Source organism: Genypterus blacodes, unplaced genomic scaffold, assembly GCF_046128005.1.
Source record: "Genypterus blacodes isolate CSIRO-AG114 ecotype Tasmania unplaced genomic scaffold, CSIRO-AGI_Gbla_v1 ptg000137l_1, whole genome shotgun sequence".
Taxonomy (NCBI): Eukaryota; Metazoa; Chordata; class Actinopteri; order Ophidiiformes; family Ophidiidae; genus Genypterus; species Genypterus blacodes.
Window position 1 is genome coordinate 471,119 of NW_027466939.1, and position 9,441 is coordinate 480,559.

Here is a 9,441-nt window from a genome sequence, read left to right on the forward strand (position 1 = left end):
CGTACACACACAGTGGGTTTACATAAGGATTTGGCACGTGTTCACCTCTATAATGGAGCCGCAGTCCCATGGTAGTAAACATCGGTGCCACTCTGCCTCCGACTGATTTTCCCCTACAAATGATCAGACGGCCATGGGAATTGGAACAGATTGTGGTTAAGGGGGGAAAAATGATGTTCCTGATATGACAGATTTGTAAACAACGACGATAACGGCCCCGAGAGTTTAGCGGTGCCGCAGCTCTCAGCCTCTCTTATCTCACCGGGAGCTCTTAAGCCTGCGAGCTGCAGCACAGGGTCCTAATAAGATGATGAATGGGAGCAGACGGAGTGACGGAGGGCCGGGATCCACCAGCGACGGCTAATTTAAGAGGAGATTCATCAAAACCGGGCCCCGGCGCTCAGTTGCACCTTCATAACACAGCGCCAGGGTCTGGCGAAGATGAATGGGTGTAATTATGAGCTCTACCTGTTCACCGTCATCCTCTTCTTCAACGGGCTGTCCTGGGGGCTCCACGGGTGTCATCTGTGTGTGTGTGTGTGTGTGTGTGTGTGGTCGGTGTTACATCAAGATCTGTTTTATGCTCAGGGAGATCTTATCTGGTTTGTAAAGTGAGAGGTTCAATAAAGAGATAGAGAGAGAGAGGGAGGGAGGGAGAAATCGAGAGGGGGGAGAGAGAGAGAGAGAGAGAGAGACCTTTACCCCAGTGACTCCCATAAAGCTCTGAGGACAATGAATCCTGTGAGTTGTTTTTTGTGTCCTCTCTCTGTCAGGTGTGTCCAAGCTGTGGCTCCCCGATCAGACCCTGGACCTGGACTCGCCATGACCCATATATGGACGCCTCATCCTGCTGCAGTTCGATGATCCCACACTGCTGAGTCACTGCATGATCCCTCTCACAGACGTATACACACACAGGTACCAACACACACACAAACACACCCCTCATTTTTTAGATTTTGGGGTTGGGGGACTGCGGTACAGAGGGGGGATGAAGTGTGGGGGTGGGGGGGAGGGGGGAGATCGGGCACCAGCCTGGCGCAGACATCGTTCCCTTCTCTCCCTTAGCTGCGCCGTCGCCATCTGTCATCTGTGCGAACATCTGCAAACCCAAGGTGCCCTTGTCACCCAATGTTACAGCAGTGTGTTTGGCTTTTCCATTAAGGAAACCTGGAGTGATTCACCAGAACAAAACCTATTAGAGTGGATGGTGCAGCGGTGAATCAGCTGGGCTGCACACACACACACACACGCACGCATTTAAATAGCCCAGTTCCTCCTCAGGCAACGCCGCCTGTCTGTCTAGCGCGTTTGGCTTGCATGACATCTCATCTACCAACCGACTGACGATTTGGCCTGAGTCTGTCATCTCTTTATGAGCCTTGGCTCCTCCGCTCTTCTTCTCCTTCCACTGAAAAACAGATGCTTTCACCCCATCCTCATTTTTAATCTCCGCCTGTAAATGTGTGTTTGGGCCAGAATGACACACACACCTCAGGAGGTTCTATCGCTCGTGTCATGTTACGGTTTTTGGAACAAATTAGTAATTACGTCATTTGGCATTTCAGAGAGCACAATCCCAATGAATGATAAACAAATAAATCATATTTACGGATCAAAACACCCCGCCTGCAGTCACGTATCGCAGATAGACGGATGAAGATGGTTAAGCATGCAGAGAGCTGATGGCAGATGGATCGCTGTGCTTGGGCTGGACGGTGCATTATTCATGTGTGTCTGTTTCATATGGCACAGAGCTGGATTACTACAACAACACCAACAACAATATGCTCATTGTCCACTAGGCAGGGATATAATCTGAAGGATTACTCCGACTCTGGATGATATTGGGAGATTTGACGCGCGGCCTTGGCACAGAGCGGCACAGAGCGGCACCGAGATTCACCCAAAACCTTCATATTCCAGAGTTTGATTTTCAATTTTCCATCTCTCTTTGTTAATCTCTGAAGCTGGACGCAGAGGAGCGGGCGAGAGCTTCATCTCCCACAGCTGCCTCTCAAAGGCAAACACACACACACACACACACACACACACACACACACACCAATGGCGAGCTCCCTACCATCTGCCGTGGTGAATGAGCAGGGGGATGCTCGCGTCCAGTTGGTGGTGAGTTTGAAGCAGCAGCTGGGAGTACACACTGTGCCCTGACCACACAGAGTGGCACCGACGCTGCCCGGCTGCCTGGCACCACCGCGCTCTCCTCTGACACACTGACGGATTCACGTGACCCACTCGTATACGGCCCGGGCCAAAATCCACGAGCTGGATTTAAATGCGGGCGCAGAGCTGAAAAGCAGCGTCTAATGGAGATCGTCACTCACTCAAACCTTCAAAGGACGGAGAGGAGGAGGAGAAGGGAATTGCCAAAAGGTCGAGCGATGCGTTTGGTAGCACCACAGGCAAATATGTCGTACCTGTTATGGCTTTGCTTTGTTTGTCATTGGGAAGAAGAAAAAGACTCAGATGTGTTTCAAAAGCATTTTCTGAAACAAAATGTGCCCATAAATAACCGAAGAAAAGAGGGAAGGAGCAACAACAACAAAAAAAAAAGAACCCAAACAAACACGCTGGGAGAGCAACATTCACCATCAGCCAAGAACTGTCTGGGGAGGGGAGGGGGGGAGGAGGGGGAGAGAGAGTGGGGGGGAGGGGGTCTGCCTTTGAAAAGAGCACCTGCATGGTGTAAGAGTCTCAAAAAACAAAAAACCTCCAGTCTCAACTCTTTACAACGTCCACGGTCACTGGCTTTCTCCTGTAGCCTGGGAGAGAGAGTGAGAGTGTGTGTGTGTGTGTGTGTGTGTGTGTCTGTGTGTGTGTGTGTGTTTGTGTGTGTGTGTGTTCCCGTCCCAGACCACTCGAAGTTCCGTCATTTGCAATTTGTCACCTGGCTTGTTTGCTTTCTTTCTTTCCTTCTTTCTTTTTTTCTTTCTTTCTTTCTTTCTTTCTTTCGTTCCCCGTTTAGACGTGGCTGGCTCACCTCTGTCCTAATGGGCTCGTTAACAGCGAGGCCTCGCTCCAGAAAGGAAAAGCACCAGGTTCAAGCGCTAGCGCAGGTTCCGAACCCGAGAGGCGCCACACGTTAAACGAGTCCGGGCCGGGGGGGCACGACGCAAACAGACGAGCCAGCAGTGTGTTTTCACTTCCATATCACCGCTCATACGTCTTCCAGTTGGACGTCAGAGTTGATATTTTAAACAAGAAGTGACGACGGCTCCAGCACGCTGCTCGCTCGCTCGCCCGCCCGCCCGCTCGCTCGCTGGCCTGCTGCGTAAGTGGATTCACTCTGTCCTTTATGAATACATGCATGAGATTTTAACTAAACGTGATTACAAAACGCCTCACAGAGGAGCAGTAAACGCATCACGGCACATAAATTTGATGTCCCAGGATCTGGAGAGTGAAACAGGGGTCAGGGGACGAAGGTTCACCGAGGACAACGGCCGAGGTGACAATGTTAGTTTAATACCGCAAAACTCAAATGCGATCCAAGGATATTACGCAATTTAGACATTACCGCTCAATCTTATGTGGTGAACGTTAGCGTTGACATATTTACTACTTTGTATTTTGGAGAAACGTCCCCATTTGAGTTTCTCATTTTCATTTGTTCCATGGACCTAAAGAGAGCCAGCAGGGCAGAGGAGCCATGATGGGGAGTGTGTGAGAGCGATCTGATTGGTTGAAGAGGAAGAGGAGAGAGATGGATGAATTGGGATTAGAGAGTAAACTGGGATGGAGGGGAGGGGGGATGAGAGAGAGGGAGAGAGAGAGAGGGAGGTAAAACTGAAAGCAGATGGCAATGCTGGCACCTGTCTCGCACTAAAATCTGTTTGGAGCCGTTTTCCACATGTCTTTAAAAAAAAAAAGCCAATTCTGCAGTTTATGCCAAAAAAGGACACTCACAGGTTTTAACCCTTTGTAACCAAGCCCTCCTTTAGCCTCTCAGGCATAATAGGATGCCCCCGCTGAACGGGAGGAGATACAAAACCCTCTCAAATCCCTCCACACACTCTCACCCGGGCCTTGTAAGCAAACAGAGGGGGCATTCAGAACAGGAGAGAGTCTTATTTGAAGTGTTAATCTGTGGGCCACATGCTGCACAACAGCGCAGAACCAAAACGCATCAGACATGACAACACACACACACACACACACACACACGCACGCGCGCCTGAGCAGCCTGACTTGCCCGGGCTAAACATGGCATGCATTTGGCAAGTGTGTGGGTCTGTTCCAGGTGGCTGCATGTAGAAGATGTGAACCCTCGTAGGTTCCTCTTCCTCACAGGGCCATATTAGGGCAGACGTTTATTTTTTTCAACCCGTTTACTACGAATCGTGTGTATTTGACATTAGTGTCAAAGATATAGTACACAGCTTAGTCTGTCGCTGTTTCTATTTATTTCTTTATGGTTTGATTATAAATTTGTAGAGAATTGAAACTGCAAAATGTCTGTTTTAGCTTTTTTCTACTTGTAATCCAGTTCATGTGGATTGTTTTGAAATAAAACAAGGACACAGATTTAAATCTTTTTTTATTTTATTTTAACATTTTAATTAAATACATTTTTTAAACCGTGTTGATAAAAACTAAAGATTAACATTTGTTCAAAAATAAATGAAAGTAATTTAACCATGAATTCTCTCCCCTTCGCTTGTTCTAGTTCTTGCCTGTAGTTCTCCATATTAACCAGCAGAGGGCGCCAGAGGACCCACATCCCGAGCCGGGCCCGTGTCGCTTCCCCTCCGCTCCCCGCTCGTATCAGGGCCTTCCTGTCCCGGCGCGGAGCTTGCAGTGAGCCGGATCGTACACCTGTCAAAGGTTGTTGTCGCCCAGTCGTTTCAGCTCCCACCAAACCTTTATAAACTGAAAATAGCTTCTTTCCTTCCCTCCTCTCACTCCTTTTTCTTTTTTTTCTTTCTTTTTTTTCCAAGGGAACCGCAAATTGTTTCCAGGTTTTCACACATAGTAACTTAGTGTTTGGGGCTATTTGGAACCGAAACAATTACAAACAAACCTGTATTATACTCTTTCTCAGCTAATGGATTTGAGTAGAAAAGACAAGAAAATAAAACGTTCCTGTTTTCCCCTCAGGTTATTTTAGATTGTGGGCTCATTTTCTAATTATGGCCGCCGTGCTTTCACCACGCAGTGTGTGTTTCTACCTTTAATGAAAATGTGTGCACGTCACAGTACTGAAGAAAAAAAAACGGGGGGAAACACTCCAGATTATTCTTAATTTGCTAACATTTGACAACATTACTATAGTGTTGTGGAATCATCTGTGTGTGTGTGTGTGTGTGTGTGTGTGTGTGAGTGTGTGCGCGCGCAGACGGGAGATTAAATCGGTAAAACTCAAAATGAAAACAGCCTGAAAAGTGAGATGAAAGTTCATGTTTATAGTTGCATTACAGGCTGGCAAGGCCTCATGCAAGATTTGACTTTCTTGCTCATGGCGGTGGTGCCCAGAGGTTGTTGCCATGCAACTCAATGTGGCACACAGACACACACACACAGACACACACACACACACACACACACACACACACAGACACACACACACAGACACACACACACACACACACACACACACATACACACAGGCGGCAACAATGGTCTGCTTTATGAGGTGCCCGCTGATGCCATGGTAACCTCCTCATTCTGGGCAAGACGGGCAGAGCGGTCTGCCAAAAAAATGCCATGGTTCCTTTTTTTCCCTTTTCTCAAACCACGTTGCCCAGAAACCTTTTGAAACTTAATAAGTGAAACCAGTGGGCAGACAAATTACGACGGGAGTGTGTGAGGGAAAGCGAGGGAGAGGGTAAACTTTGGCTTTTTAGTGTATCCTGTCCCTCAAGCATAAATTTAGCCTTGAGTGGAAAAGTGATGCAGCATGATTACAGATCAGAAACTCACAACAGGCTTTAACTCCATATAACTTCATTTAGGACAGAACTCCATACACGCTGCTGCACCGTGTAATGATACTTAGACTTATACTTAACCAAATCTATGCAGCTTTAACCCTCTGATGTGCTATACTGAAGTTTCTATGAGTTACTGTTGTGCAGGTTGGCTCCGCTCCTCCGTCGCAAACTTCTCTGAGTGGTCCACTTCAGTAGAAATGATCCAGTGCGAGTGTGAGCTCTTGATCTGTGGCGTGAGCACACATGAGGAAGTCTAGTGCAGTTATATAACCCCAACGCCGGCCTTCCTGCAGCAGCGGAGGGAGTCGGGGACAAAGGGGCTCCGAGGAGAGTCGCCGCTCCTAAAGAGTGTTGCTCATTTGGCAGAGACGTTTCAGGTGAAATGGCTCTGATGGAAAGTTAAGAGCGGAGCGTAACGTATTAATGTTGGCTCGTCACCGCGGCCGAGTGTTACGGAGAGGCTTTGCTCGGACCATTTCCATATTACCGGGGGTCATCTAGGCATTATGCCCAGTCCCTGTGTTTTTAGGCCCCGCTGAGGCCTTGCGAGATTAAAAACAGCATTGAATCATGACTGGGAGCTAGGGAGGGATGGAAACGAGGAGGAGGAGGAGGAGGAGGAGGAGGAGTGGGGGAAGGAGGTAAAGAGACTGGGGGTCAGACAATAGGGCCCCGTCTAGTGCTTTTAAATTCCTTTAAAATGGGGATCCATGCCAAGCGTGGCCCAGCGAGCAGGCTACGGTGTTATAACCGGCCCCTGTAATTGCCACTCGTCCCACACCTCTCCCTCTTCACTCCCCCTCCTTGTTTTAGTACACTCACCCTCTACGCATGTAAAACACACAGACAACTGCAACACTCGCTGCAGGACTGCCACATGGGAATACATGCAATGTTAATGCACTCTCCTTCACAGGCTGTCAATGCCTGTTAATGAACCCATACATAAACATACAGGTCTGTGTTGTCTTTCTCTAACTGCATCAGGACGCAGAGAGAGAGTGGGGGGGGGGGGGGGGGGGGGGGGAGGGAGAGAGGGAGAGAGGGAGAGAGTGAGAGAGGGAGAGAGACGTGGTGGAGGAAGTGGACACGGAGCGGCTGGCTCTGGCCGTGGAGACAGAGAGACAGATAAATAAAGACAGCGTCTCACGCTGGCCAGCAGACAGGCAAAGGCGAGCGGGTTGATCAAATAGATAGAATGCATCAGATAAAACCCGCCGTTCCATTGGATTGAGCGCCGAAGTAAAACAAAGAGCAAACCCAATTTTACTCTCAGACATTTCTTTTTATTTTCTATAATAGGCATGACTAAATAAGATCCACAATAATGCCGTCCTCATGTGAAATGACTAACTGTTTATACCACAGAGGAAAATGACTTTCCTTTGTTTTTATTATGTTCATCAACAACAGATTTCCCTCTGGTTTCTCAGGCAGCGAGCGAGGGCAGAAGGAACATGGCCACCGCCGCCGCCGCCGTGATCAGGGTGGTGAAGAAGCAAGAAACACTTTTATACTTGTAGGCTCGCCGGATGTAAACAGTGTTATTATTATTTCATTTTGAAGTTCACCTCCCTTTGAGAACGAGAATTAACTGAACACACACACACACACACACACACACACACACACACACACACACACACACACTCACACACACACACACACACACACACACTGGCACTGAACAGCACCAACGTTTGAATTTGTGTAGGGTTAGGCTTTAGGATTTCCATTTTGAGAAACATTTCTATTATTCCTCCATTCATGCAGGTTTCACTTCACTAGTCCTGATCCTCGTCTCCACACACACACACATACACACCTGAGCAGAGCAGGAGGAGGAAGAGGAGGCAGGGGCTCAGGGTCCAGAACAGATGATCAGACGCAGAGAAGTATGTAGTCAATGCTTCGTAAAAAACTTCGCAGCTCAAATTTCATCCTTTCCATTTCACTGCACGAGTTAAAACCTTCCCTCCATTATTATCTCTGCAGAGGAGGAGGAGGAGGAGGAGGCCCGGTCTGTGTGTTTGCTGTTTGTTAGCCCGATTGATCAAAAAAACATCTGATGGAAGGACCAGACATCGGGGGGGAGATCCTGTTCAATTTGTGCATCAAGAGGCGGAGCCTAGAGGTTTTGTTTTTAAATAATAAATATTGGACAGGTTCATATTTTAAAGAAAAAATTAAAAATGTATTTCCTGACTATGCAAAGGTCAAATCTGACATAACACAACATTATTATTATTATTATTATCATTTTATTTATACTATCCTTTCTTCTGTTTGCTTCTTTAGGATCAGAGAAGAAGAAGAAGAAGAAGGAGCATCTTCTCAGCCTTGGCAGAGGTAAACACTGTGAGTTTCTAGTTGTTGCTGAACGTAGAGCAGCCCCTTGTTACGGCAGCGTGTTCGTGCATCAATAATGAACTTTTGACGTTTGATTCCGTTTGATCTGCTGAAGATCGTTGTGAAAGCACGTCTCACGTTTGTGCCGGAGTGTTTTCACGCTCGAATGTTCGGATTCATTCCAGCAGCGAGAGAACGAGACCGGAAATAATGCGATATCAGACAAATAGGGATGGGTGGCATAAAGGTAGAGATTACAGCATTGTGTTCCGCTCTTTATTTGCAGTGTTGAGTGTAGAATGGAAGCACTTCAGTAACCTGGCTCACACATCTGAGCTTGGCCCCGGGCCTCCTGGAACACGGATATCAACACGGAACACAGAGCAGAGAAATCATCGCTCGCAACACACACAATGTGCCTCATAAACACGTTATAACAATGCATACTGAGGCAGATATGGACATCACACGCGTGCACCAAAGCATGTAAAGCTCTGTGTGTGTGCTGCAGAGTCGGTGGCTGGGTGAGTGTGAGCGTGGCAGCAGGAGCAGTTGGACCGACCAGGCGAGAGGCACAGCTGCTTGGAGAGGGCTCCGTGGCATTTCAGTGTCTGTGTCCCCTCACACACACACACACACACACACACACTCTCACATACATACAGTATATACCCCCCCCACACACACACACACACACACACACACACACACACACTCCCTCTCTCTATCACTCACGCTGCAGAAGCATACTGGTAACGGATAGCTCCTGATTGGTGTCTGCATCCGTGTGTTTCCCCCCCTCAGTGTGTGTTTATATATTTTTACATTTATCAGCAGACCCAGGAAGAGGATTCTGGCGTGGGAGGCAGACATGCAGAGTGACCCAGGGCTCAGGTGGCAGCTGTGTTACGACTTCTCTGCCAGGTCATGGTGGATGGTAGGATGGATGCTCCCTGTCTCTCCCTCATCCTGTGCCATCGATCCATATCTCTCTCTCTCTCTCTCTCTCTTCCTCTCTCTCTCTCTCTCTCTCTCTCTGTCGCTGCTTTGCTTTGTTTTTTCTGCTCTTAATTAGAATTCAGCATCTTTTTGGGTTCATATTTAAATACGATGTTACCTAACTTTTCGTGCACGCTGCATG